At 42.4% G+C, this 27,188-nt stretch overlaps 1 long non-coding RNA gene across 1 annotated transcript; it reads right to left on the minus strand.

Annotated features, from left to right (window-relative positions):
• Positions 1–206: 206 nt before the first annotated feature.
• On the minus strand, positions 207–26,876 carry LOC311601100. Its single transcript, XR_014780460.1, has 3 exons — positions 26,675–26,876; positions 3,374–3,439; positions 207–337 (listed from the first exon to the last, which is right to left on the minus strand). It is a non-coding gene; the product is annotated as an uncharacterized lncRNA (long non-coding RNA).
• Positions 26,877–27,188: the final 312 nt, after the last annotated feature.

The raw sequence follows: 27,188 nt of genomic DNA on the forward strand, positions 1-27,188 counted from the left end.
TAACCTCCTTCAACTCTTTTCCAACATTTATTTATTCATAAATATTTAGTTAATAACAACCATTTGTCTTTCTACAAAAGCAACGCTGCTTAGATAAAGGGAGGCCTGACATTAGAATTTAATTTGTGGTTAAAAAAAAAAACAAACAAACACGGTATATAGAGATAACCTAAAGAAAGCCACCTCTTTTACTCACTGTGCCACGGCTTCAATATTCGACTTGGGTACAGAATGTAAGATTACTCTAAGAGAAGATGAAAAGCATTTCTTGCTTAGGGAACTCAAACGAGCTTCACACTCCATCCATGATTACAACAGGAATATGTCTCTCTCTCGCCTATATATCAATAAGACAGGGATATTGAAATCTCCTTAGGTAATAAAATGATATTATTACCAAGGAGAATGAAAATATGTAAATAACAGCCCCACAAGAAAAAATACAGTAAAACATTTCTCCTTCAAACTTTCCTTGATTTTTCTTTCTTCCCGAGGACGAGAATACTGCCAAGTTTGAAGCTTATCGCTTTAGACATTTCTGAGTTATACAATCACATGAACGAGATTGAAGTATTTTCTTTGAGAGAGGAACTTGAAGAGGGAAAAGCATTTGCAGTCTGACTTAAAGGTAAGGAAGCTAGCAGGATCATATGCCTTCCGACTTTCAAAATATATTTGAAAACCCTTTACTTTAAGCTGAGCCATGAAGCATGGCCATTTCTAGGCTAAATCTTCTGTGATGAAAAGAATGATTATCCAGAAGTGTCATGGGAGAAATGGCACTTAGTTCATTATTACACATGTGCTGAGTCCCTCTGTTTCCCAGTATGGTCCAGGTGATGACTTCTTCTTCTTCTTCTTCTTCTTCTTCTTCTTCTTCTTCTTCTTCTTCTTCTTCTTCTTCTTCTTCTTCTTCCTGATTTTTTGAGGCAGAGTTTCTCTGTGTAGACTTAGACCAGGCTGACCTCAAACTCACAGTGATCTGCCTGCCTCTGCCTCCCGGAGTGCTGGGGTTATAGGCACGCACCACTGCACCTAGCTAACATTGACTTCTAAAGAATGAACACCTGCAAGACTTTCGGTATGCTCATCAAATAAACTCCTTGATATGGGTATTATCAAGTCACTTTATAGACAAGGCTTTACACTTTATAGCTCACCAAGGCTCACTGATACAGCCAACAGTGGACACTGAGGTGTCTGGCTTCAAACTCTATACGTGTTTCGTTGATCATAGAACACAGATGTCCTAGCCAATTATCCCAACAAGATACCTGACCACCCAAACGAAATGCTAATTTACATATTCCTACTATTATACCCTTACTTGTTAATTTGTGGATTGTTAAGAACAAGGAAACTAATGAATTAATTTGAATGGCAGCATCCTTCTGTTTGTACTATGACCAGGTCATATAAAGGAGTTATCAATTTCAAATGGAACTTACTCAAGAATTATACCAGCTTTTTTAAACCTTAAAGCCCTGCATCAAGCATTAGTAAGTTCTAATTATGCAATAGCCACTATCCTAGAGGTAGAAAAAACAAACGGTACCCACTCCAAAAGCATTACTTTCCAGCATTGCACAAGAATGAAACCATTGTTAAACAATGTATATGTAATAAAACACAATGGAAAGGAAGTACAGGAAAAGACCAAACACTCTGCCAAGTGAATCTGAGAAATCTTCATAGATGTGGTATTTAAGCTTAAACCAAAGTCATGAATACAAGAAAAGAAAATACATTCTGAGAGTCCATTCTTCCATGTGATTTTGAGTGTTGTTTACGGGATGGGTGGACCTCCTACACTGTGCACCCTGTTTGTGACTCTGGTGGTCACCCCTGGGTCATGATATTTGGCTGGCTCCAGGTTTATTATACAATTTTTGGACAAAACTCTAAGTTTTTAAAGATCTGAAAAGGATAAGCATCCACAGAATGGTGGGTTTTTACTAAAGGAGTTTTGAACTCTAATTTTATAAAAGTTGGGGTATTTTCTTAGGTTAAAGAATTTTTTTAATCTCAGTAATTATTATTACAGTCTCAAAAGCTAAAAGGGTCTGTGTCTGGAATCATCCCAGTAAATCAGATTTCCTCAGAAAAGAAACTAAATTTGCCTTAAAAATATGCATTGTCTTATGATCATCTTAGAAATTGTAGAAGAAAAAAAAGCTTTCCTTAGATCTTAGAGGTTTTTCTAGATCGTTAAAAATAATATCCTGAGCCAACAGAAAGAAATGGAAGGGAAAGGAGAGTAACTCAGTATAACACTCTTAGCAGGTGCAGGGCCGTGAGTTTGATTCCTAGCAGGGGACAGAAGGGGAGGGGAGAGGAGGGGAAGGGAAGGATGGGACATTTTAGTTGTTCTAGACGCAATGTAAAGAACTCGCACAAAGCAAGCAATGGAGAGTGTATAGTTCCCTTAAGTAGAATGTTGATCCAGGCAACCGTTCCTTTTCAATTTAAAATTATCTGCTTATATAAGAACTTGCAGAAAGCCACTCTACATGTTGATTGATTGATTTGTTTGTTTGTTTGTTCATTAATTAAGAAAAGGCTGTCTCTGTGAGCTCCCATAGGCCTAGGTTAGTTAACTCTGTTGGTCTTCTTGTAGAGGTCTTGTCCCCTCCAGGTCTGTCTATCTTTCCCCCAACTCTTCCACAAGACTCCCTGAGCTCCACCTAATGTTTGGCCATGGGTCTCAGCATCTGTTTTGATCTGCTGCTTGGCAGAGACTCTCAGATGACCAGTTATGCTAGGCTCCCGTCTGCAGGCATAGCAGTATCATTAGTAGTGTCAGAGATTGGCTCTTTCCCATGGGGCGGCTCTCAAGTTGGGACAGAATGGTTGGCCATTCCCTCAATCTCTGCTCCATCTTTTTCCCTGCACATCTTGTAGGCAAGGAAGATTGGGAGTTGAAGGTTTTGTGAGTGAGTGGATGTCCCTCTCCCTCCATTGAAAGTCCTGCCTGGTTACAGAAGGTGGACACTTCAGTCTCCATATCCCCCTACTGCTAGGAGTCTCAGCTAGAGTCACACCCATATCTCCCAGGAACCTACCCCATTGCAGATCTCTAGCTTGTAACAGGGAAGCCCCCTATTGGTTTCTCTTCTCTCTCCCAAACCTTTCACCTCCCATCCCCCTCCCACTCTTCCAACATATGATCCCTGCTCTCGTTCCCTTCTCCAGCCCCTCTCCTACCCAATTCCTTCTCCAGCCACTTCTGCTGTCTATTCTATTTCCCTTTTGAGTGAGATTCAAGCATTTTCCCTTGGGCCCCTCCTTGTTACTTACCTTCTTTGGGCCTGTGAATTATCGTATGGTTATCCTCTACTATATGGCTAATATCCACTTATAAGTGGGTACATACCATGTGGGTCTTTCTGGGTCTGGGTTACTTCACTTGGGATGATATTTTCTGGTTCCATCCATTTGCCTGAAATTTTCAAATGCCAACATTTTAAAAAGAAATAATAACTATGAAAAGTGTTTCACAAGGGAAAGAGGGTGCAGATAAATTTAATAGAGGTCAGTATCAATGTTACAGACCACTGGGGACTGTTTCATGGTGACTAAGTATATAGTATACTATTGGTTATTAATGAACCTCACATTCTTTGGAAAAATAATTTATATCATTGGCCAGTTACTACAAGTCATACTCCTTCTATGGGTGATTTCAATTTGCAATGTAACACCATCGAGAGTAGAGCTGAGAAGAGATGTGGACAGTCAGGCTCTTGTGGACCTCTGTGAAGCAGGATGAGCCAGCTCCAGCAATCACTGTGAGATGTCATTACTGGAGATGCTGAAAGTTTATGCAATTTTGCTTTCAGGAGAGCCAGTGGATCAAATAAATCATATTAATGGGAATCCGAAGGGAAAAATGAAAAGAGGTTGCATCCAGGCCTGATTTAGATATTGGTCTGTGCTTATAATACTCACTGGAGAGATTTCCCAACTCGGGGTTCAGAAGCTGAGCAAGATTTGTCCGGTCAATGGGTTATCATATTGACCAGAACTCCCCAACTTCATGGCCCATTGCAAGTGTTTTACAAAAAAAAATATTCAAGTACAATTTTAAAATAGCTAATGGGGTTGGGCTGGCATTCAGCACCAAAACATACTAACATGTCCATCTGCCTGTTTAGTCAGTCTCAGGTTTTCACTGGTGACTTTGCTGTACTTGATGGTTAAATATTTGAGTCTCAACCAAATAATCGAAGGTGAGGGAGAAAGGAGAGAACTGCCAGCAAATACTCCTAGCCTTACAAGGTCATGGTAGAAAAGGAGAGTAATGAAATAAAGAAAGAGGCTAAAGGGTCATAATCTCAGCCAAGCCTTTCTGGAAGTCAAAGAGGAACAAGCAAGGTATGTGATCACCAGAACCTATTGAAGGGAAAATTTTGGAAGAAGAAATGTTACACAGTGCTGGTGACATTCAAAATCAAAGAATAAATCAGAATCACATGGTGTATGTGTTTAGGGGCAGAAATGTTAACTGTGGCTTCTATTTCACAGGATTCTGGGGCAAATGCTCTTGGTAGCAGGGATGTCAGGTCAAGGGCAAGCCTTCCCAAAAGACCGAGTCTTTGGAAATAAACAGTGTTAAAGTAAATTTTATCCTTTTGATGTAGTTGTCAACATTGGGGATTACTGCTGGAAGCTTCTAGCCTCTGTACAATCTAATCTAGGCCTCGAATGTTTCCAATCGCTGAGACTTACTGCTTAACAACATCACCCTTTCTAGCTCTTTCTGAACTCTGGGTAGCTGGTTCAACTCAGCTGTTGTGGCTCAAACTCCTCTTCAAGCTGACTGATTCATTCTGGCTTCTCTCAGTTTCTCACTGAATTGATCTTCTTGACTTCAAACTAACTCTCGCAATCTGTTCTAATCTGTTCTAGTCTTCTGGCTCCTTCTCACTCTCTGGCTCATTCTGTCTATACCTGTGTCTAGCTTGTTCTCTCCTCAACCTGTCTTTGTAAAACTCTTGCAGTAAAACTGCCTCTGAATTCCACAAACGGAATTGACACAAACTCAACTCCACTGTACTGCATCTCAACTCTTTGACTTAATCAAACTGCCTGAACAGAACTGACTAGAACTCAGAGATCTGCATGCCTCTGTCTCCTGAGTGCTGGGATTCAATGTGTGCACAACCATACTTGGACCTAAGCCTTTCTTTACATGAAATTTGCTCTGTACCAGGTTGTCCTTGAACTCAAAGATTTGCTTGCCTCTGCCTCCTGGAATTAAAGGTATGTCTGTATTCTCATCAGATCACACAGACATAGAAGGTCTTTTGATGTGACCTCTTGCCAGAGAAGCCATGATCTAAATTAAAATTCCTTTACAAAACAGAACCTTGGGAAAATAAATAGTGGGGCAATAGCGCTACAGTGATGTCACACACCTGTATACCTCCCTCTCCAAAGGGAGCTGATGCTTAGTTTTGCTCTCAGAGACTGAATGTGAGGGCCTTGGTGGGAGAAGACAAGATTCAGAATATGTACAATGTTCAAAGAGGAGATATGAAATAAGAATGATGCTCATGCCAACTATGTCTATGTCTCAATGGAGAAGAGTCTTGTATCCTCCAGAAAGGGGACCATGGGAAAATTTCAGTTTTTCCTATCGCTGATGTGTTGCTGGCCATGAATAGGTTTTCATGTGAGCATTTTAAAAATGTGTGACATGGCATAAACCAAGCCAAGGCCTGCTTAGATTTCAACATTTTCCTTGTTTTAATCTACATACTTTTAGATATGACTAAATCAAAGACTGGTGTAGATATTGCACTTCATGCTGGTGTGCCTCTCCTCATTTGACACTTTGGGTGTGACCTAATAGTCCTAGCTGAATTATAAGCTGCTTATTTATTCTAAGTTGCTACCAGACCTGTATGCCTCAGTTGAGTTCCCCCAAACCGTTAGACACCTGAAGATCTAATGCCCTGAAGAAAGAATTGGTGAAATAGCTCATATACCACCATGAGGACCTGAGTTTGGTTCTTCAGAATGAATGTAAAAGGCCAAGTACCGTGGTGTGGCCTTATAATCTAGTAGTAGGTAAAGATAAGAAGGTTGCTGGAGCTCAGTGGCTAGCTAGTCTTAAGGAAAGATACAATGTCAAAAACCAAAATGGAGAGCAATAGAGGAAACTGCTCAATGTCATTTCCCCAGGCCCCTCGGACCTACTACTTTGCTTTCTGCCCACTCATCCTGAATGTAGAAACCAGCATTTCTTCAAAGTCGATCAAAGGAATGCAATCACTCCAAAGCAAAGATGGTACCAATAAGGGACAGTGCAGTTTCGTAAATGACATCTTATGGCTAATATTAAGTGTTCCTTTTAGACATGTTTATATTCCAAATCACCTTCCCCACCATGCCCAAACTAGATAACCTTTAGCATTTCACAACTTCCCACTGCTTCCTATGTAGCTCCTAGGTCTTCTCTTGTCTCAGAAATTTCAACTTGCCTCCTTTGATTCTTGTAACCTGCTTAAAACCATAGCTCCTCTGCTAAAACCTGCTTTTGTCTTTAGCATAACAGAAGTCGTTTTGTCTTTAAGTCTCCATTTTGATCATAAGTTAAAATTAAGTTTGGGTTCTCGGATTCTACCTGCCTGGGAGCTTGAATAGCCTTTTACTTACAATTCAATACTTGTTGAATGTTCTGTTTGAATTAGTGATATATGTTCCACTTAAATAAAACCACAATATCCTCTTATGTTACTTTCTCCTAGAAAGTCTCCAAGCCTATATCCTACCCAATCAGTGAAAAGTGCTTTATTAACTACCTGGATACAATGTATTCAGAACAAAATCAATTCTTCTTGTATTTAGCTAGTCAAAATGATGTAACACTGCCCTCCCCTGGCTTCCCACCCACCTGGTTACCTGGGTGTTACATAGTTACAGTTTTTCTTATAAAAGGCCTGCCTTAGAAATAGGCCAGGGTCACAGTCAGCCTCCTTTCTGTGGCCCTGATTGCAATTAGCCTTGTCTTGGGGGGGGGGTGTCCACTCAACAGACCATCAAATTCTCTCTGAGATTGGTACTCGAGTGGTTTGTGTGGTGCTTCTTGTATTAGAACATTATTGCACAAACCAAGTCTTCTTGGTTCCAGGAATATATCTTTAACTTTACAAAACCAAATGTATCCTGTATTTCAGAAAAGCCAAAAAACTTTTTTGTTAATACTGTCAATAATAATAACCATGTTTGGTTGTAGATAGCACATAACCCTCCTTGTTTCATGGATGTGGCATGCCAAATATCATAAAAGTGTGTGTGTGTGTGTGTGTGTGTGTGTGTGTGTGTGTGTGTGTGTGTGTGTGAAGGAGCAAGGCATTGAGTATTTTTATGTGTCCATATTTTCTACAAGTCATGCTGTTTGCTCTTAGGATCCAAGCTATGCACATCATTTGTGCTTCAAGACATTATGACTCTTGAGCAAGACTCATGATGATAGTAAAGTCCTGATGCACACAATTTATAATCAAAATGTTAGAGCTGGTGAAGGGGAAAGTGGACAGGGAATGTTGGTGTGATCTAGAAAGATGAAAGCAGACAGTGAGCAGGTAGCCAAATGCGTGGTGATGTTGAGGAACACCAGGAAAAGTATGTGAGAACATGTATGATATTATGCATGAATCATTAAGTGACATTACTATATATCATGTTTAAAATGACCTGAAAGAATGGATCAGTATGGGAAAGAAATCATGTTGCTGTACACTTCCAGAATGGGTCTATAGTTAATGAACCTCTCTCCAGGGGGAACTCATAGCCTGCTGAGTGGCAATGAGAGTTTAGGGTCATGTGGTATTGGTCCTAATGCCTGCTTCACATAGAAGCCTCCCTTCTCAAGGTCACTGGCGTCTCTGTATGAGCATCCTTGCTCCAGAAGAGTTAGTGTCCTGGGAGACCTCATCCCCTAGCAACAGAGCTCATGTCTACAGGCCTTGGATCTGATTTAGAGAAAGGAACAACAATTACCTTCCACTTGCATACTGACAGAGTCTTCTTAGATGCTGTATACAGAGGGATACTGAGGACAAATATGGAATAAGCAACCAAGATTTTTGCTTCCCTTGATATTCTAAATCCTATAGGCTGGACCATACTAATAAAGACTTGTAAGGAAGAGTTTTGTCAAATAATGAAAATACAACTGATTTAGGGTGAGTCAAGTCTAGGTTTGAATGCCAATGTTGCTTTCCATGTTTGGTGAGGGGAGCCAATAAACCCAAGACCTGATATTCTTATTTGTGGGAAAGAGACAGATGCCTCCAACTAGTAGAGTTGCAAGAAAGTGATTTTACATACATTAAAAGCTAGGAAGCCTCTGACATACGGTTAATAACTCAAACCATGTTATTTCTCCTTCCTGACTAGAAAAAGAGACCCTGCTTTCTCATGCAAAACTCGGCAGCTACATCAGCCACTGTAAAAATCAACTGATGAAAAAAGCATGACTGAAGACTGTATACCTTTTCTGTCTGGGATGGAATGTCACAGAGAGCCCTGTGACTGTCAACACGCTTGTCTTCCTTGGAGGGACACAAAACTGAGAAGCAAGGACTTGAATAGAATAAAAACGTAATTTAACATACAATGAAATAAAAATTCTATTGCTTTAGAATCAGAGAATATTCTTGAAATGTACTCTTTTTAGTGCCATAAATTTCACCAACTGGCTTTTCTAAGTATCCCCCTTATCAACCTTTTGAAATGAGGGTTGATTAGGTTCAATGGGAAATCTGCATTTCATCATGAAAAGGGAACACAACGTCCTTGGCTGAGTCTCCTGAGGAGCAGCAATTTGTGGCACGATGTGCAAAGTGTGGGGTAAAAACAGGTACAAAATTGATTTCAGGTGTGACAAACAGGAAGCATGCATTTGCATAGCTCAAAAGGTGTGAAAGATATGGCTTCCGTGCTCACCAAGACCCCTTGAGAGGAAACCACCTTCAAATGGCTATTCCAGCCTTTGGAGTTTACACATAGCTTATGAGGATGACATTGACCAAAAGGAACATTTTAATTAAGTGAGTTTACATGTTTGAATGTTAAGAGGAAGACAGAGTCAATTATCGCGGGGTAAACGCAGCCAACAGTAAGTCTCATCATTGGGATAGATACTGGGACTTCCTATTGGGACTCCAGGTGAGAGAGGTAAGGAAGAATGGGGAAATAGAAGGATCCAGAGGGTCCTAGAAACCTACAAGAAGACCATTAAGGCTGGCAGATCTGGACCTAGGTGGGTCAGCTCAAACTACTGTACCAACCAAGGATAATACATGCAGTAAACATAGAATCCCTATCCAGATCTAGCCAATAGACAGCACATTCACCACAGTTGTAGAGAGAGCAGGGACTGACTCAGACATAAACTCTGGTGCCCCCTATTTGACCACTTCCCCTTGGTGGGGAGACCTGGTGACACTCAGAGGAAGAGCAAGCCGACTACCAGGATAAGACCTGATAGGCTGTGATCTTATAGTGGGGAGGAGGTCCCTTTCTGTCACAGACCTAAGGGAGGGGAATAGGATGAAATAGGGAGGGAGGGGGAATGGGAAGATACAAGTGAGGGGATAACAATTGAGATGTAATCTGAATAAATTACTTAAATTAAAAAAAAAATCAGAAAGAAAAAAAAACCGGCCTAAGCTGAGAAGAAGGCCCCTGTGGTAAAGTGTTTGGCATACAAGGGTGAGGCCCTGAGTTTGGAACCCCCACACTCATGTGAAAAGTTAAGCATGACAATGTACATATGTAATCCAGGGCTGGGGTCAGGGGAGGGGGCGGGGAGACAGAATGCTTAAGGCTTGTCAGAAATCAATAAGCTACAAAGTCAATGAGAGACCCTGTCTCAAAAACTAAAGTGCAGAGTGATTGAGGAAGATACCCAAGGTTGATTTCTGGCCTGTGCATATCTACATGCAATTGCATATGCACATATTTTCATACCTGCACACACACACACACACACACACACACACACACACACACACCACAATACACCCCCACTCCTACCTCCACACACTAATAGAAAGAGATGGAGCCATAGTAGATGTTTCTTGAATCCTCACTTCTTTTGAAAAGGCATAACGTGCAATTCAAGCAAACGTGTCTATATAGTAAACTGAACAGATTTTTTTTTATGCACGAAGGAAGGAAAAGTGTGTATGCATATTATGCATCTCGTTTCTAAAACAACAGTGGATTGTGCACCTGATTTAGCAGGTTAATTAAGGAGTCTGTTAGCAATGAGGTAAAAGCTGGCGCGGTCCCAATCCCTGCTGTTACTAGCCAAGACACGAGCATAACTGATGCTTCTCCAATACCAATACCAAGATGTGCCCCCTAATCCCATTATCTCTAACAGGCTTAAAGTCAGACTGGAGCCAGAATGTTTTCAGATCAAGTCAGAGGCCTCTGGAAAGCTGAGTAAGCTGGGTGATTGGCAAAAGAGTTGAAGCTGAAGGGAGAGTTCAATGGGCTGACGCCGTTTAAGAAAATCGTGTAGTCAAGTTCATGGCATGCTCAATCCTGTACCTTTAAATCAAGTTGACCTTACCATGGAATAAGTGGCTTGTGGTCAGTCAACATGAATAGGTACCGGTATCCCATCTCCTGCAATTATTCTGCCCCCATGCATTTTCACAGACACACGGGAGCTTCTGGAATAGTGGAGCAAGGTGTGGCAACATCCAATTTGATGTAGCTCTACTAATAAGCAGCAGCGTGCATTTAAGCTGTGCTTAGAGTTATGGCTTGAGGCGCTATTGTGGACACATAGCCCAGTGAAATATGATCTCGCCCATGAAAAGCTCAGTACTGAGTGGAGAAAATAGATGATAAACAAATAGTCGCATAGGAAATGGTAAAGCTGGATATAAACTGGAATGTGAAAGGACAGTTACTCATGAATCAAAAGGCTAAAGCAGGGTTTAGAGAAAATGATAGAGAGGTGGTGATCCTTAAACAATCTTAAAAGTCTAGCCTGAAGACCAAAGAGGAGCATGCATTGCCGACCATGAGAAGAAGGGCGGCCATGAGGAACAGCACAGAAGTCGAAGGTTGCTGGAACAGAGAGGCTACATGTTAACTCTGAGATCCTAACATCTTAGAAATGGTGGCTGGATGTTATCAATGCCTTTCCAGTATCTTATGAAATCCCCACCCTGACATCCCCGGTAGTACTGAAGTTCTAGAAAGTCAAAGTCTCTAAAGACAAACCTACATGCTTACTCCCTGTATCTTTCACTCAACCCTCATAAAATTTAATTTGCTTTATTTCAGAATGATTTTTTTTCTTTCCCCAAATACTTATTATATACTGAACACTATTTTTTTTTAAAGTATTATTCAAAAGGTAGAAATGAGGGCTGGAGATCTGTTCAGCACTTAAGAATGGATGCTGCTCTTCTAGATGGATCAAGTTCAGATCCCAACACCCTGGTCAGGGGAGCTCAAAAGAGCCTTTTCCTGGCCTCTGAGGGTACAGTACTCTCATGCATATATCCCCACACAGACACACCCAAACACATAAATAAAAATAAAACAGAAGACATGTGGTTGGGATGGGGCCCTGTTGGGAAGTGTTTAGAGAAGTTGGAGTAGGGGAAATGGGGGGATATGATAATGTTTAAGTGTGTGTGTGTGTGTGTGTGTGTGTGTGTGTGTGTGTGTACGTGTGCACAGTAACTCAGTAATAAAGAAAAATAGTAAAAAAGGATCCATTTTCAATTTTTAAAAGCACCAATCAAAGATATACTGTATAATGTGAGGACTACAGTTGCTCTGGAGTTGTCTAGTTAGAAATCTCACTGACTGAGTAGGTGTTAACATGCTTCAAGGAGTCTGTGCATGGGGAAAACAGGTAATTATGAGAAATGATGGATATGCTATTTTGTTCCACTACCATAAACATTTAATATATATGCATCTTATAATATCACATCCTGTATCTCACATATGTACAGTACATTTCATTTGTAAAATGAAAAAAATACGAAGAGAAAAGTATTATCATTCAATTGAATTAGTGTTAAGTTAAAAACAAAAATCTAAAACTATATTATGTGGATTAGTGCTTGTCTCTGGTACTTTCCAGCTGTAGACTGTGAGATGAGTCACTTTTTTATTTTAAGGGACATATAATGCCAAGACAAGAGCATGCTGCTATTTCCCTATGACATGGCTGTGAGTACCAGACAGGAAGCATGGATAATAGTTAGAACACTGCATGGTATAAACGGTACCCAGGAGGCATTACCCACAGTCCGCGCCTCTGGGCACTGGGATGAGTACAACATTGCTATCAAATATGGGCTATCTCACCCGCCTGGCTTGGTGGTCAAGCCTGTAATCCTAGCTACTTGGGCGGCTTGAGGTGAGATCTCAAGTTCAAGGACAGCCTACACACAGTCCATTTACACTGCACGGACTACAAAGGAACCTTAGGGCTAGCCTAACTAAGCATCTTAGTGAGAATCACTCTCAAATTCAAAAGTAAAAAGAGGGTGTGGCTTTGTGGTAGATTGTTTGCCTGCTCTATGAAAAGGCCCTAGGTTTGATCCTCAAACTTAAAAAAGAAATGTATCTTTTTAATTCATTAACCTATAGCCCCCTGACCCTTCCACCCTGCAGTAGAAGTGACATCTTTTGCACATGACTACTGCACTCTCCTCTGGTCTTCAGTAGTATTCATCTAGTTGAGCTGGGTTTTTTTTTTTCCCTAGGAAATTATATTCATTCTTTGCAGCACACCAAAGACCCTTAAAACCTAAGCAATTCCTTTCAACTTTATCCTGAAATCATATTTCCACAGACAACAAATGCTATTTGCAGCACTGCTAAAAACTCATTTATTTCCTATGAAATAAGCTTGTTCCTGACGAATTGCCACAGGAGAGGCGAGGACAATGGGGTGCTGAGAGGTTGGCAGTCTCTGGGGTGGCCCTATGCAAGGTTTGACTCTGGTAGAATCTTACAGCTTTGATATTTAACAGGTTCAGGAAAGGAGATGGGAGAGAGATTTGTGCTTGTGTTTGTCAGGAAAGCAGGGGAGAGACAGGGGAGGGGACGTGAGCCTGGAGACACAGTCAGTGAGGAGGGAGTTCTACACGGGCCACAGAGCTCCTGCTGCTTATGGCGCGATTTAGTCCAAATAAAAACCCTGGGATTGTCTATAAAATGAAGGGCTTCTTTTTCTCATCCCTGAATCTGAGTGATTCTGAAGGAGGCCGGTGCATGGGGAAGGCGGGAGAGAGGAAGGAGGGAAGAGTTCAAAGCAACTATTATTGTCAACAAATAATGGAGAAAATCAGTACGGGCTGCATAATGTTTGAGATTCCGCGCCAGCATCTATAGCAGGATGCCACCTGCAAGCTGGTCACTGTGACATTCCGAGAATGAAACCAAAGCGAGGCGTTCATGGTAACCAGCAGCTGCAGGACTCCAGGCTGCGGCAACCTGGGTAGAAAGTAACCAGTGTTGCCAAAGAGCTCGCACGCAGAGTCGCACTTCCCAGGGTGCCCAGTGTCCCACAGACAACGGATGATTTAGCTACACCCTCCTGATTAACCTGCCAGAAACTGAAATATAAGATGAGGGAGACAGACGGAGAGCAACCAGTGAAGCACTGATTAAAAAGGAAGAACATCAAATAGCAACATGTAAACAATCTGTTAGCACAGAGTGGGCTCAGGGTCCCCAAACTCCCCCATTACAGAGTGGACAGAGTCCTCCTGGGGGAAGGAATCTTGATCCCATTCAGAGATATAGAACGAAAGGGCAAGAAAAAGCATTAATAAGGTTTTCTTATTCCCAAGGAATCTTACAGGAGAGGCACCATAATGAAGAAGAGGCTGAACTGAAGCCTCCTTCATGAGCCAATCTACACACCTGAGATACAGCTGCTAGTCCCGGGTCACGCCGCAGGCCCCAAGGACCTTCCCTGAAGCAGAATAAAGGTACAAGGAACCAGGGATCTCTCTCTCTAGAATGCAGTTGAACTTCCCATCCATAATGGAGGGCCCTCAGTTTCTTTGGCAGGTGTGCACGACCCTTTGAGAACACTTGACATTCTAAGCAAGCAGCTCTTCGGCCTCGGTGAGGAGGATTTACAGGCAGGCCTTAATGTAAAGCCATAGTCCTTGCTTAGTAAATTCTTGCTAAGTGAATGTGTGGAGCTTGTAAATGTTCAAAGTCAACTCGAGAAGGCAATACCTAGATGTGATACAACACAGGACTAATTTAAAGAAAATGATGTAGACGTGCGCGCGCGCACACAAACACACACACACACACACACACACACACACACACACACACACACACACCAAGATAAGATAAATTATACAGCATCAAAGGAGCAGGTAAAAATTCTACTTGTACACATCACGCCTTTTTTTTTTTTAAAGAAAGGTGGGAGCTAAGAGTGAGGAAGAGAGAAGAGAAGCAACGAACAGAGCAGCATGCACGAGTTTTTCTGACTGTGATTGAGGTCCTGTGCTGTATTCTCACTCACAGAGAATGCTGTCTGCCATCTGAGTCCCTGTGTCTCCTCCCTGTGCCCGCTTACTCTCCTGAGCGATCCCGTCTGGCCCATGGGCCTTCTTACTTGATTCCCACTGGAAGAAAACAACAGAGCCTCTCTCTTTTCTAATTTGTTCTTATTCTTGTTTTCTAGTTTTAATTCTTCTCTCTCTCTCTCTCTCTCTCTCTCTCTCTCTCTCTCTCTCACCCTATCTCTCCTTCCCTCCCTACCCTTCTCTGTATCTTTCTCTTCTCTCTTTTCCTGGCAATGAAAAGGGGAAACTTCATTTTGAGGATTCTTCACTTAGGGACCTAAGAGGGAAATTCATTTCTCTTAAAGCTTCTGGTTATTTTTCCAGAGGGCTCCATAGTGACAGCAACAATTACTTCTGAGAGTGGCTTCATCAAATTTGCCATGGCTCTATCTCTGCTAAATTGGCCTGACTGTCTCTCCACCTCTCCATGGGTCTCTCCCACTCCCTCCCACACATAGCCTTCTCTGTTACCAGACAAGGTTTATTGCAAACCTCTGCCTTTCCACTTAATCAGTGTGCTAATGTCTTAGCTGCTCTTTTGAGGCTTACATTAGAATCCAAACGGATAAAGAGATTGAACATCTTCTTGTTTCATGGGGTCCATACTATTACCTCAGGGTTATCAGGAACAGTTATTTTTTTTTTACAAGCAACCTTCACAAGACAACTCTAAGAAGAAGAAAGGTGGACTCCTGTAGCAGCATCTAAGTTTTAAAATGTCACTCACAGAATGACATCCATTACATTCATCCTTACTTTTACAGCCCTGCTAGTAGAGTGCATTTCACAGAAACACAAAAACCCTTACAAAGTTTGGGGAGTATGTATATTTACTACTCACCCTTGGTTACCAGCTTGTTAATGCCAACATAAGCAAAGTGTAAAATGTGAGTGCATTGATCAAAGTAGGCACAAAACAAATGGCAAAGTGTAGAAATCTCTAGTGATTAACTGGAGGGAAAAGATCCCATCTTGCACTCTTATTCCATGCCCCAGATGAATAGCTAAGTAGCATTTTTATAATAGGTACTTAAGCATATTTTAGCCTTTAAGAAGTATGTACAAATCTGATTTCATATTCTGCTTCTTTTCTTTTTAAAAGAAGCATTGCAAATGATTCCAGGGTAATACCAACCAGACTTTCAGCTTCAGCATCTAAGAAGAAACTGTATGTTGGTATAGAGAGTCTATGGGAGATGGCCACTCAGATATTTCTTTTTAACCTACTCAAAGTCTTATTCCAGACAACTGGGATTACTCTCAGGTATAGGAGGCCCAAGTCTAGCCCAAGCATTTAGAGCAAGAGAATTTTAAAGGCAAAAACCACACCTTGGTATCTCCCCTGCAGGAGCAAGAAGAGCTGTTTTTCACAAACAAGCAGGTTAACAGAAGCTAAGATGAGTTTGCTGGGGCATCTTGACCTCAGGTTCCTAGAATAGAGTTGGGTAATTTTTCCTAGGACTCTCCATCAAGTAAATCAAATTCTAATGAAACCTAAAAAGGCCTCAGGAAGCATGCAGGGTGGAGGAACCTCCTCACTGTCTTCCCTGCCATAATATATCTGTAGCCCAGCAAGGACTTGAACACATAAGAAAGGAAAAGCTTTGGAAAGGAAGCTTTTGCATCTTCCAATCCGAAACCTCCATTCTCCCACATAAAGAAATCACTCCGGCTTTTCTCTCCTGGTCCAACCAGTACGTGATGTGCATCCACCCAGCTGGGGGACAGAATATCAAGGGTGACCTCTGGGAACAGTTAGTCCCCGTTCCCCTTGAGGTTCATAGATTTAAAACAACAGTTTGAACTGCTTGAGGGAACATAATATAGAGAGACAGTGATGGAAATGGAGCGAAAGTGAAATGAAGATTCTCTCTCCCTGGTGGAGGCAGGTAGAAATGCCACTAGAAATACCAAGCGTGTCTCCGTGAACTTGATTTTTAATATTAAGACCTTTCTCTACAGGAGGACATTTGCTAAAACGTGATCTAAACTCCATTTCAAGAAGACAAATGCATGCCTGGAATTGAAACCAAGAGCTCCCCAACTTGGAGGTCCTTGGAGCTCAGAGAAAGCAACTCCTTTGAGAAAGCCATGGTTTCCCTGGTCTTTCTTCCCCACTCTGCCCCCCACACCCCCAGTGCCCCCCATGCCCCTGCCTCCTGGGCTTTCCAAGTAGCATACCTTAAGCTTTGCAGCCCCCTCCCTGAAGTGAACTTTGTTCTGTCCTCTAGTTCAGGGCACATGTGCATGCTTGAGCTCCGCGCTGCCCCTGCTATCCAAGGGGCCTCCTGTAGCTCAGCCCAGAGCCTTTCAGATTTTCACCTGCCCCCGGATTTCATCTCTTTCTGTTCTCTTCACTTTATTGATCACCTACATGGTTTTGTCCCCCAAATCTGACAGTGGTGTGGAAACCAGTCTGCACTACTCTCTCTTTCTTGTTTTCCCAAGATAACCACAAGGCCTTTCATTTTAAGGGTTTATTGCTAATAACTACAGGGGGAAAAATCTATGCCCAAACTAGCAGTGACAATAAATACAGGGAAGTTACAAAACTGAAGAAATCCTTCAAAGTTTACAAAGCATTGGTCTCCAGGCTACAGTTACAGTTTCCTTTTAAAATGATATTTGAAAACCACATTTGATTTCTGTTCCTTCTTTTTATTTCTAAAGTTGGAGCCCATTAAATCTTTCACTTCCCAACACAGGCATAGTGACCGTCTTTCTTTCGGCCATAAGAACCCTTGCCTCTGAGTAGCCTTCCTTTCCCTTGACTTCCATCTCATGCCAAATGGGTCCTTGGGCCTTCGTTTAAACAATCATTTACTCTCTACCCGAATTCTGCCATTATAGATCCAAATTTAATTTGAACCCTAAGCTATACTAATAGACTCGTAATGATTTATCATGTTGCCCATACAGAGGCAATTGCGGTGGGGGGGGGGGGCGGGGGGGCAGAGGTGGTGTGAGAATTAAGGAACGATGCTCAAGGAGAAAAACCTCAGACATGACAGTCATGGGGGAGAATGAGACCCATGCTTGTGGTGTTCTGGTGCTTGGCAGAAAGGTCTTGCTGAGCTGTGTCTATCCACTGATAGAGTATGTCAAGTTAATATAGATTATCATTAAAAGCCATTCTCACACATCCTTTATAGTAAGACCAGAAAAGTCTAGGTACTAAAATGGAATATAAATCTCAACAGATGTGACTTGTGGTTAAACAGACTCGAGAAGCCAAATCAAAGAGCTGTCATCTTGCTTTCAGTCTGACATCCAATCAGTAAGCAGGACACACACACACACACACACACACACACACACACACACACACACTGTGCTCAGCACAGTCCTAGGTTCCCAGACACAGTCGATAGTGCCTCTACCCTGTATGGGCTTCACAACGGGCAAATATAAAACCAAAGCTGATCACACATGAATATGGGAAGCAGCAGTGCAGATAATTGAAAACGGATGATCTGCTCATCACTAACAGAAAATCATCTGTGCTCTGCTCCCTACTCTGGCTGAGGAAAGCAAGGAGTAAAAAGAAAACAGCAGCTCCAAGCCAACCAAAACAGAATAAGGGTGTGCCAGGCAACAATTTAAATCACAACAACCATCCTGCCAAGGGGGTGCAGGGATAATGTTTTGCATGTTAATTGTATGTGTTTGTTAAATGACAGAACTGTTTAATAGATACCTAATATGTGTGTGTATGTGTGTGTGTGTGTGTGTGTGTGTGTGTGTGTGTGTGTGTGTGTGTGTATCGGGTGGTGCAGTGATTTGTTCAGAGAAAGGCATGGGGAGCCAATGGCCGTGATCACCACAGCGACAGCACATGGCTGACAAATTCTGAGGCTTTGGGTTGGGGCTGAAATGGCTACCTGAAAATATCTTCACTTGACGTTTTATGGCTTATAGACTTATTACAGGAATTGATTAAACACAAACTGCCACCTAATTGTAAAGTCCATTTCCAACCGAGACTGTCTCTAGAATTCCTTTAACTCAAAATTCACTAGCGCTCAACTGAGCTGCAGGCTATAAAAGGCCTTACTGTGTCGAGCTCGCTCTAAGTATAAGAATGACTCAAAGTAGTTAATGAGGAGAGGTTTTCTCCGAACTTTAGACGCCTTCCCGAAGGCCCTGGCCTCATCCCTCACTCCTTGATAATTCACTTCACCTTCCCCAGATAAGAAAGAGCGTTTCCTACCTAATGTCATGGCTGGGCTGCTTGCTAGCTATTTACAACTGCCTTGATCTCAGAGATGGGCTGGCCAGCAAAGAGTTATTGAAGTTCTTGAACAATGCACAGGAAGTCTTGCCCATCTGTTCCTTGAACTGGGATGTGGAGTCTGTCTCTGCCCTCTGACTTTCCCCTTTATTGTACCAGATTTCAGACATCGTAAGACCCTTTGCAAAGGTTTTGAGCCAAGAGTTTGTCATTATCTCTCGCCTTCTCTTCTACCCATGCCTCCTGTGTGACTTAAGAGACTTCATAAAAACAGGGCCCCATGTAACCTGCAGTGGCATTACAGAATTCCTGAGGTAACTATGCAGATTAGACCCTTCTATGATCCTGGGCAACTTTAATTTAAGGCAACATGCTAATTAAGTACTAAAATGAGTGGTACAGGCAGCAAGAACAGAGGGAGTTCAGGGTAGGGAGAAAGTTCATGTCCTTCTCAATTCAATTTATAAAGAAGACCAACTCATTTTATTCCCTTTGCCCTTAACGTCTCTCTTCCTCTCTTTTGAAATACACACCACTACCACCCCCATAAAGATACCATATTCCTTGCTGGCAAAGGTAGGTGAATGGAAACTCTAGCTGCTGGAGTGAAATCCAATTTGTGTAAGCATCCGATGAATACCTACTATGTGCGGTCATGGTGTTTGAATTTGTGACCATAAAAATTGCTAAGAGGCACTCAGCATCCTTGCAGGGCTTGTAAGTCATGGTGGAGGTGGGTAAGCATGTCAGCAAGTTGCTGATGTTCAGGGTGAGAAGTGCTTCAGCACGGGGAGGTGTGCTGCTGGGGAGGCAGAGGAGAAGCCGGTAGGAGGGAGCACCTGCAAACTTCAGGTGCCAGCGCTTGATGCTTGCTACTCTCCTACAATACTTACACTCCTGAACTCCGAGAACTTTCTGGGAACCCCAAACAGAGTAAGAGAGTGCAGGAGGGTGGAAGTGCACACATATTTTAATGCACAAGTGGAGATAAGGCTATGCCAGACTTTTTAAAAGAAAATCTAAAGCAGGATTATTGCTTAGTGATAAAATGTAAAGCACTTTTCAAATGCTTTGTGATCAATAAAAGACGCATTCTGGTAAGCATTTGTATTTTTTAAAAAAGTTCTGCACACATCACAAATACTTTTTGTAAGATTTGGATCCTCCTTCTGTAATTTGAAGTAAAACTTCACGTTGTGATGATTTTTGTTTTAGGTCAAAACATCAACCATCAAATGGAGGCTAAAACTAATACCATGAGTGATTCAAAATTTACAGGTGGGGAAGGTGTCACAACCAGCACCCATACAAAAGTCTGTATATAAATTCTAGCCTAGGACTTTCCATTGAGTCTGGAAACATGACCCCAAAGCACAGATATTTTATAGATGGCCTAAAAAATATCTTGGCCACATACAACTATAATTCTCCTTTTGAAGTTTATTACTTTGGACAGTTGCACAAAATCACATACTTTGGGATATGTTTATTTAGACTGCATCTTCTTTACGTCTCATCATTACCCAGTGACATCATTCTTAGCATCATTGTCCTCTTTAAGGTAACTACATCTTCCACTCACGTGTTTGACATGTCTGAGACACTTAGCATTGTTGGCTCTTTCCTCCTTCTCACAGTGTTTCCCTTGGCTCTTGTGGAGAAGTTTCTATTCTGGCTTTCTCTTTTCTTTTCTAAATTTTCCTCATGGGTCTCTATGTATTGATCCTGCCTTCAAACTGTGTTGGCACAGCCATCCAATCCTTGGTCTTTTTATTTGCCAAAACTTCTTCCTGGTAACTATATTCTGTCTGCATCCTTCATTATTACAACTTCATAGGCTTTTTGTGAAGAATTAATGCAAATATAAAATGACATTTTCCACTTCTTCTTAGTAGGTTTCTATGTACTCGGGTTATATACTTATTAATATGAAAAGAATTCATAGACTAAACAACTCTGGATGTCAGGCTTTACACGTGGTTCGGGTAAAGCTTTTGTGATGAACAGGATGGTACCGGGCCTTTTGAAACACACCATGGCTTCTTACAGAATCTTCTTTGCGAACAAGTTAAAGAAATCTACTACAATGTGAAACTCATCTGTATCATCAGCACCCACAATCTACAGCTTGTAACAGGGCCTCCATCTTCTTGAGGAGACCTGATTAGAACAGAGACAATGTTTGCCAGGTCATTTTGGAAGTGGAACCCAGAAGAGGAGTTTTCATGGTGTTTGTCATCCACATGTAAAGGGAACCTAATATGAGAACAGCAACATGACAACGTGAGACATTGGCTGTGGTTTCCTCCCTGGTCCTAGGAACTTCTTTGCCCTTTCCTCTCCCACTTAGTAGAAATATTCAATTACCTTATGGGAATATCATTAGAGCAAAGCATGAAAGGTCAGTATTGTTTTTGAGTCTCAAAAATAACATCTTGAAACAATTTCCAGAGAAAAATCATTGGAAAAGAAATCTTTTGATCTTTTGTGTTTCAAAATCTTGGTGGTTTTTTTTTTTTAAGTATCAAAAGCAAAAGTTTTGAAAGATTCTGGGACTAAAGTTCTTTCAGTATAAACTCAGGGAAGACAAGAAGGCAAAGACGCCCCTGCAGCAGAACAGGTAGAGGCTCTTGCAGCTGGAGTGGAGAGAGATCAAAGTGGGGAAGGAAAGAGCTTGGAAGTCAAAAATTCTGTGAGAAAAAGCCCCTATCCTCTGTTTTCCATCAAGTGTTAAGGTGAAGTATAATGGAAATTCCAGAACGTTTAAGATTCTAAGACCAGGGAGGATTCATCCTTGTGGACCAGAGATGGACCAGGAAAGAGATATGTCACCAGCTTTCCAGGCGCGGCAGCAGCAGTAGTGCTGTAGACTTGATACCCTAAGAGCATATACAGGGGGAGGTAATCCCCCCCTCAGGAACAGTCATAGGGGAGGGGAATAAGGGGGAAATGGGAGGGAGGGAAGAAGGAGAGGATACAAGGGATGGGATAACAATTGAGATGTAACAAGAATAAATTAATAAAAAATTTAAAAAACAACAACAACAAAAACAAAAACAAAAAAGGGCCCTGGGGCAGCTGGCTTCCTTCAATTTGCCCATCTTTCAAGTGTCATTGGAGAAACAGGGATTTTCCCACCTCACAGAAGTTGTGCAGAAGCAGCCCACAGAGGACACATGGAACATTTTTTTGTTGAAACAGAGTCTGCATATCTCTGCCTGGACTTGAATTCACTATGTAGACCAAACTATTTCCAAACTGTGGTGATTCCCTTGCTGCCTCCCCAGTGCTGGGTTCCCAGGTCTGAGTCACCACATCATCAAACCTATCCATTTCTGTGAGGAAGCAGCAGAATGACCTGAGTGGAAATCTCTCTACAGATCACACACACACACACACACACACACACACACACACACACACACACGCATGCTTCCCTGTGGATACCAGGGAGAATGAAACAAATATCAGGTACCAGACATCCCAACCGCAGAGTGCTCATGCTACATAAACTTCTGTGTAAGAATTTAGAAGGATCAAATTAAGAGGAGAAAAGCCTAAGTTCATACTGGATTCCCCAGTATTAAATTTTCCATCATCAGAAATATGATATAATTAAGCCATGAATTAATTTACAGCTCTACAACTCCAATCTCTCTCTCTCTCTCTCTCTCTCTCTCTCTCTCTCTCTCTCTCTCTCTCTCTCTCTCTCTCTCACACACACACACACACACACACACACACACACACCTATTTATCTATCCACCCATCGATCAATCCATTCATCCCTCTATCTATTGAGGAATACAAGGTCTATCCATGTTACCCAGGCTGGCCTCAAATTTCAGGGCGCAAATGATTCTTCAGCCTCGGACTCTCACATAGTTAGAAATAATGTACATGGCACTTTTTTTTTTTTTAAGACTGGGTTTCTCTGTGTTGTCTTGGCTGTCCTGGACTCACTTTGTAGATCAAGCTGCCTCGAACTCACAGCGATCCACCTGCTTCTGCCTCCCCGAGACTTTATAATTCTTATATGTATTTTGCTAAGCATACTTAAAAATAAAAAATACAGACAGGTCTGAAGGTGTGCGTAATCTTATTTGATGAGCAGGTGCCTTAGCAAATCTAATATATTGGTCTGCTGACGTCTCCAGTGTAACTTACAATATCTTCTCCTTCCCTCTCTCCCCAAAAAACATCCCAGAGGACTTAAAGGAGGAGCCAAATGTGGGCAAATCCTGAGTAGAGGTGGGAGAGAGGCCGTCTGGCCACACCCCTGCTCCTGAAATGAAGGCATGAAAGCACGGAGGCATGAATATGGTGTTTTCAAAACAACACCTTGGGCAGAATGAAAAAACACCGCACAGAAGGATCAGTCACATAACCCGCCCTGCCTCCTTCAGAGTCACGTGCCCAGCTTCCTTTTTCAGTGCCACCACCCGATGAGGAGGGAGAGCAGCTTTGGCTCAGAGCCATTGCTCACCAGCCCACTGCCGTGGGGGCTGCTGCTTGCAGGTCCGCCTAAAGCAACAGCTCCCCTCTCCAGCTGTGTGTCCTGCTTGCTCCCAGCCTCCGAAGAAAAAGCTGCCAAGTAAGAAGAAGCCGCACCCTTGCCCCCTGTGCATTCAGTCTCACAGTTTCTCAAGTGTTCTCTGCAGGGGCCTGCGAAGTTGATCTAGGATCTTATTGGATTAGGTCCCTCCAGCAGCTGAACCTTCCAACTGCAAAAAAGACCTGACTTCCTCAAGGCAAGTCCTAAGCCTGAGGAGTCAAGAAAGCTGACTGTTAAGACCTAGAGTTTAGCATTTGGGGCCCTAAGAATTTGAATTGAACAACTTTAGTCTCTTAGGACTAAGTGAGAGTTTCACCACCTACAGAACCCAGGAAATTCTTGCCTAGTCGCACTCTCTCCAGGTAACACGAAGATTTGCGTTAAATGTGATCAGTGGATGTTTAAGAAGAGGTTAGGTGGGACATGGTTCAGCATTTAATCTGAGTGATGCCCAATGCCGCTTAAAATAAGTGAGCAATATGCACTATAGTTGAATTAAAGATATATTGATATTTCATACAGTAACTAACCGCAGCTGGGACGCGGAATGGGTTTGGAGAAACAAAGCCCTATCTTGTGTATTTTCTCTGTATTCTGCCTTAAATGGAGCACTTGAAAGCTCATTAACTTTAATCGCTTGCCTCAGAATTTTCTTGCTCTGTCCTGAGTAGGAAAAGAAAATGTTGGTTAATTTTGCCGCCCGAGAATCTTTTAAACCAATCATGTTTGAGCATTTACCATGGCCTGGCAAAGCTATGGATACAAAAAAAACGTTAAAACCAGGCCAAGTATATAGAGAAGTCAAAGCCATCGCAGACTGCTTTGAAGGTGGATAAGTGAACTCCAAAGGCTCTCGTGTCAAAGGCGTGGTCTGTGGCCCATGGTACTACTAAAAACTAGGAGAAACAGAGGCAGGTCTTGGTGAGAGGGTGCTAAGTCATCTGGGAAAACTGAAGGAAATGCTGGGAACCGCCAGCACTTCCTTCTTTCTTTATTTCTCAGCTGCAGTCTTGCGCCTGGACAACACAGCCTTAGCATCATGCCGCCACAGCTCCAAAGCAACAGAACCAAAATCTCATGGACTGAGACCTCTGGAGGCAAGTCCAAAAATAATCCTCTGTCCTGACTGAGTCAGTCATTTCAGATATTTTGCGGCCACAAAAGAAAGCCAACTAATACAGGGATACGCTCACAAGTCAATATAAAAGGAAAAAGCTCTCCAAACTATATAATGACCACAGAATAGGAATCCTGGAAGACCATATACACAGGGTTAGGCAAGGAAACAAAATTAAAAATAGATGACTTTAAAGCTGAGATAGTCTAAGTCATGAAGGTCTCCAGGAGGGAAGTGAAGAGCAAATGTTCCTGTAAGAAGGGAGTGTGGGTAAAATTAAGATGTGGCACGTGTGGCTTGAGGAATTGTCACTGCAAAAAGATGTATAGAGCACAGACTGATCTTATTAAGAAAGAAAAAAGTAGAGAAGGAAACCCAGTGCCTCATTTGGGAAAAGCTGGTGTGCCCAGCTAAGTGCTGTCATTTGTATCCTGCAAAATCTCCAAAGACTTTAATGAGGGCAGAGGGAGACCTGGTTGGAGGGACAATCAGACAAAAACAAGGAAGCCACTGGGAAAGGAAGCTGTTGTGAAGGTAGCAGCAGAGTGGAGAAAAGGGAATTCATCTAGACTCAGCAGAATATCCTCTTTCCCCCCAAAAAGTAATTGATTAAAAATATTTTCAGTGGAATAACTTAAAATATAGATTGAACCTTATGAAATGGCCATGTTTGCAGGTCAACAGAAGTTGAGCATCAGCAATTTCATATAGTTCAATTTAATATAAAGCACTGCCCATAAGCTACTCTGAATTTAGCAAAGACACAAGGAACACATAGCTCCAAAGAATCAAATTTCTAGTGCCAAGGATCATATCTGTGTAACTTGCTTTATACATTATCGACAAAAGAATTGCCCATAGCTACATTCTTAATGCTCCAACAAGAGGGGAAAAAACTGCCAAAAATATTGCTTAGTGTTTGCTGTTTCTTCTGTCTCCTTTTGTTTGCTTAGTTAGAAGTGTGTTATAAAGACAGGGAAAAAATCACAATGTAGGTATAGCAGGAAAGCAAAAGAGAGGGAGATTTAAGGGGGGTGGGGGTAGAGAGAAATTCGAAACAGGGCAGCATTTGCCAGCTGCTACCTAAGACTCAGCCACAGATTGAGGGTACAGTGCCTGAGAAAGTTCAGAGAAGGTCCCAGGATCTAAGCTGGAAAGAAAGACAAAATCAGGAATGAGCAAATGGTAATTAGCACAAAGACAAAGAGGATTGGAGAGACCTGGGGGAGACCTCCCGACTCCCCCTCATCCAATCCCTCAGTGCAGTGGGACTGATCTTTATCTGATCTCTCTTCAAGCTCTCTTCCTCACATTCCCATGTATCTAACAGCAGATGTAAAGGCATCTCTCAGTCTGAAAGGACAATTCCTTTATACCATTGTCCCTTTAGATTTAGAATATGTGGAATTCATTTCCCTGGCACGGGCTCTTTCTCGCCACACTAAAGAAAGAGTCAATCTCTTGCTCACTCATTTTCTCTTGTTCAGTTCTTACATAAATACATCTCTCTCTCTCTCTCTCTCTCTCTCTCTCTCTCTCTCTCTCTCTCTGTGTGTGTGTGTGTGTGTGTGTGTGTGTGTGTGTGTCTCTCTCTCTGTCTCTCTCTGTCTCTCTCTCTGTCTCTCTCTGTCTCTCAGTCTCTGTCTCTGTCTGTCTCTGTCTCTCTCTCTGTCTCTCTCTCTCTCTCTCTCTCTCTCTCTCTCTCTCTCTCTCTCTCTCTCTCTCACACACACACACACATCTATCTATACATACACCGTTCCTCTCTGAGTGAAAATTAACATTAAACTGTTCTATTCAAGGAACCAAGACTCTGTTATCGCACCCCACAGAGTGATAAGTTGCAATTTCCACCATGTGGTGCTACTCAAAGCAGCAAAAGGAGAGAACTCTGAAAAGGCACAATGCGAGCAAGCCTGGAAATGTCGAGGGTCTGTTCTCACACTGCCTCTCCCCACCACCACCCTCACCCATGCCTTATGGCACACCACAACTGTTCAGCGACATGAGCTCGCACAGTGAGCACATCCCTTTGGCTCTCCTTTGGACCCAGAAACATTCACAAAATCCAGAAGGATTAAGTAGCCCCAGATCAAATTGCGTCTCATGATCAAGAGGAAATCTTGAGAACCCATTATCATTGTAGGAGTGTAGGTCAGACTCTCTTGTCTGACTGTTACCTTATCCACCCACATCTGACATCACAGCCAGCCTCAAGGAGGCACCATGACCCAAGATTTATAAGGGCAGAAGAGGCTGTACTGAAGATCCCTGCTGAGGAAGCCCCGAGCTAGCAGGCAGGTAGCCTGCAGATGGTTGCTCTGATGAACTGAAGACCACTGCTGGTTTGTTAGGCTGACAAGTTGGTCATGGGACTCCACATCTGCGGGAACCTGCATAGCCTTATGACTTATGAAAGCCCAAAGTGATGTCGTCTGAGTTCTGATCTCAGGCTTCGAGAGCCTCCTACTGCCCCTGGCTAAACTGAAACCACACAAAAGAGGTCAGTAACCTGATGGATGGCAAGAGACAAACGGCTGCCTACCCCCTTCCACCAGCCAGCTGACTGGCAGACAATGTGACCGAAGCTGAAGCATTCACTGCCAGCTGAATCTAGAGGCAAGAATGAGGCCAGTGGAGACCAGCGGGAATTCTCCAGCTGATCCCAGACCAATTGGGAACTAAATACTAGTT

This window comes from Acomys minous, assembly GCF_964271855.1.
Source record: "Acomys minous genome assembly, chromosome: 1".
Lineage (NCBI taxonomy): Eukaryota > Metazoa > Chordata > Mammalia > Rodentia > Muridae > Acomys > Acomys minous.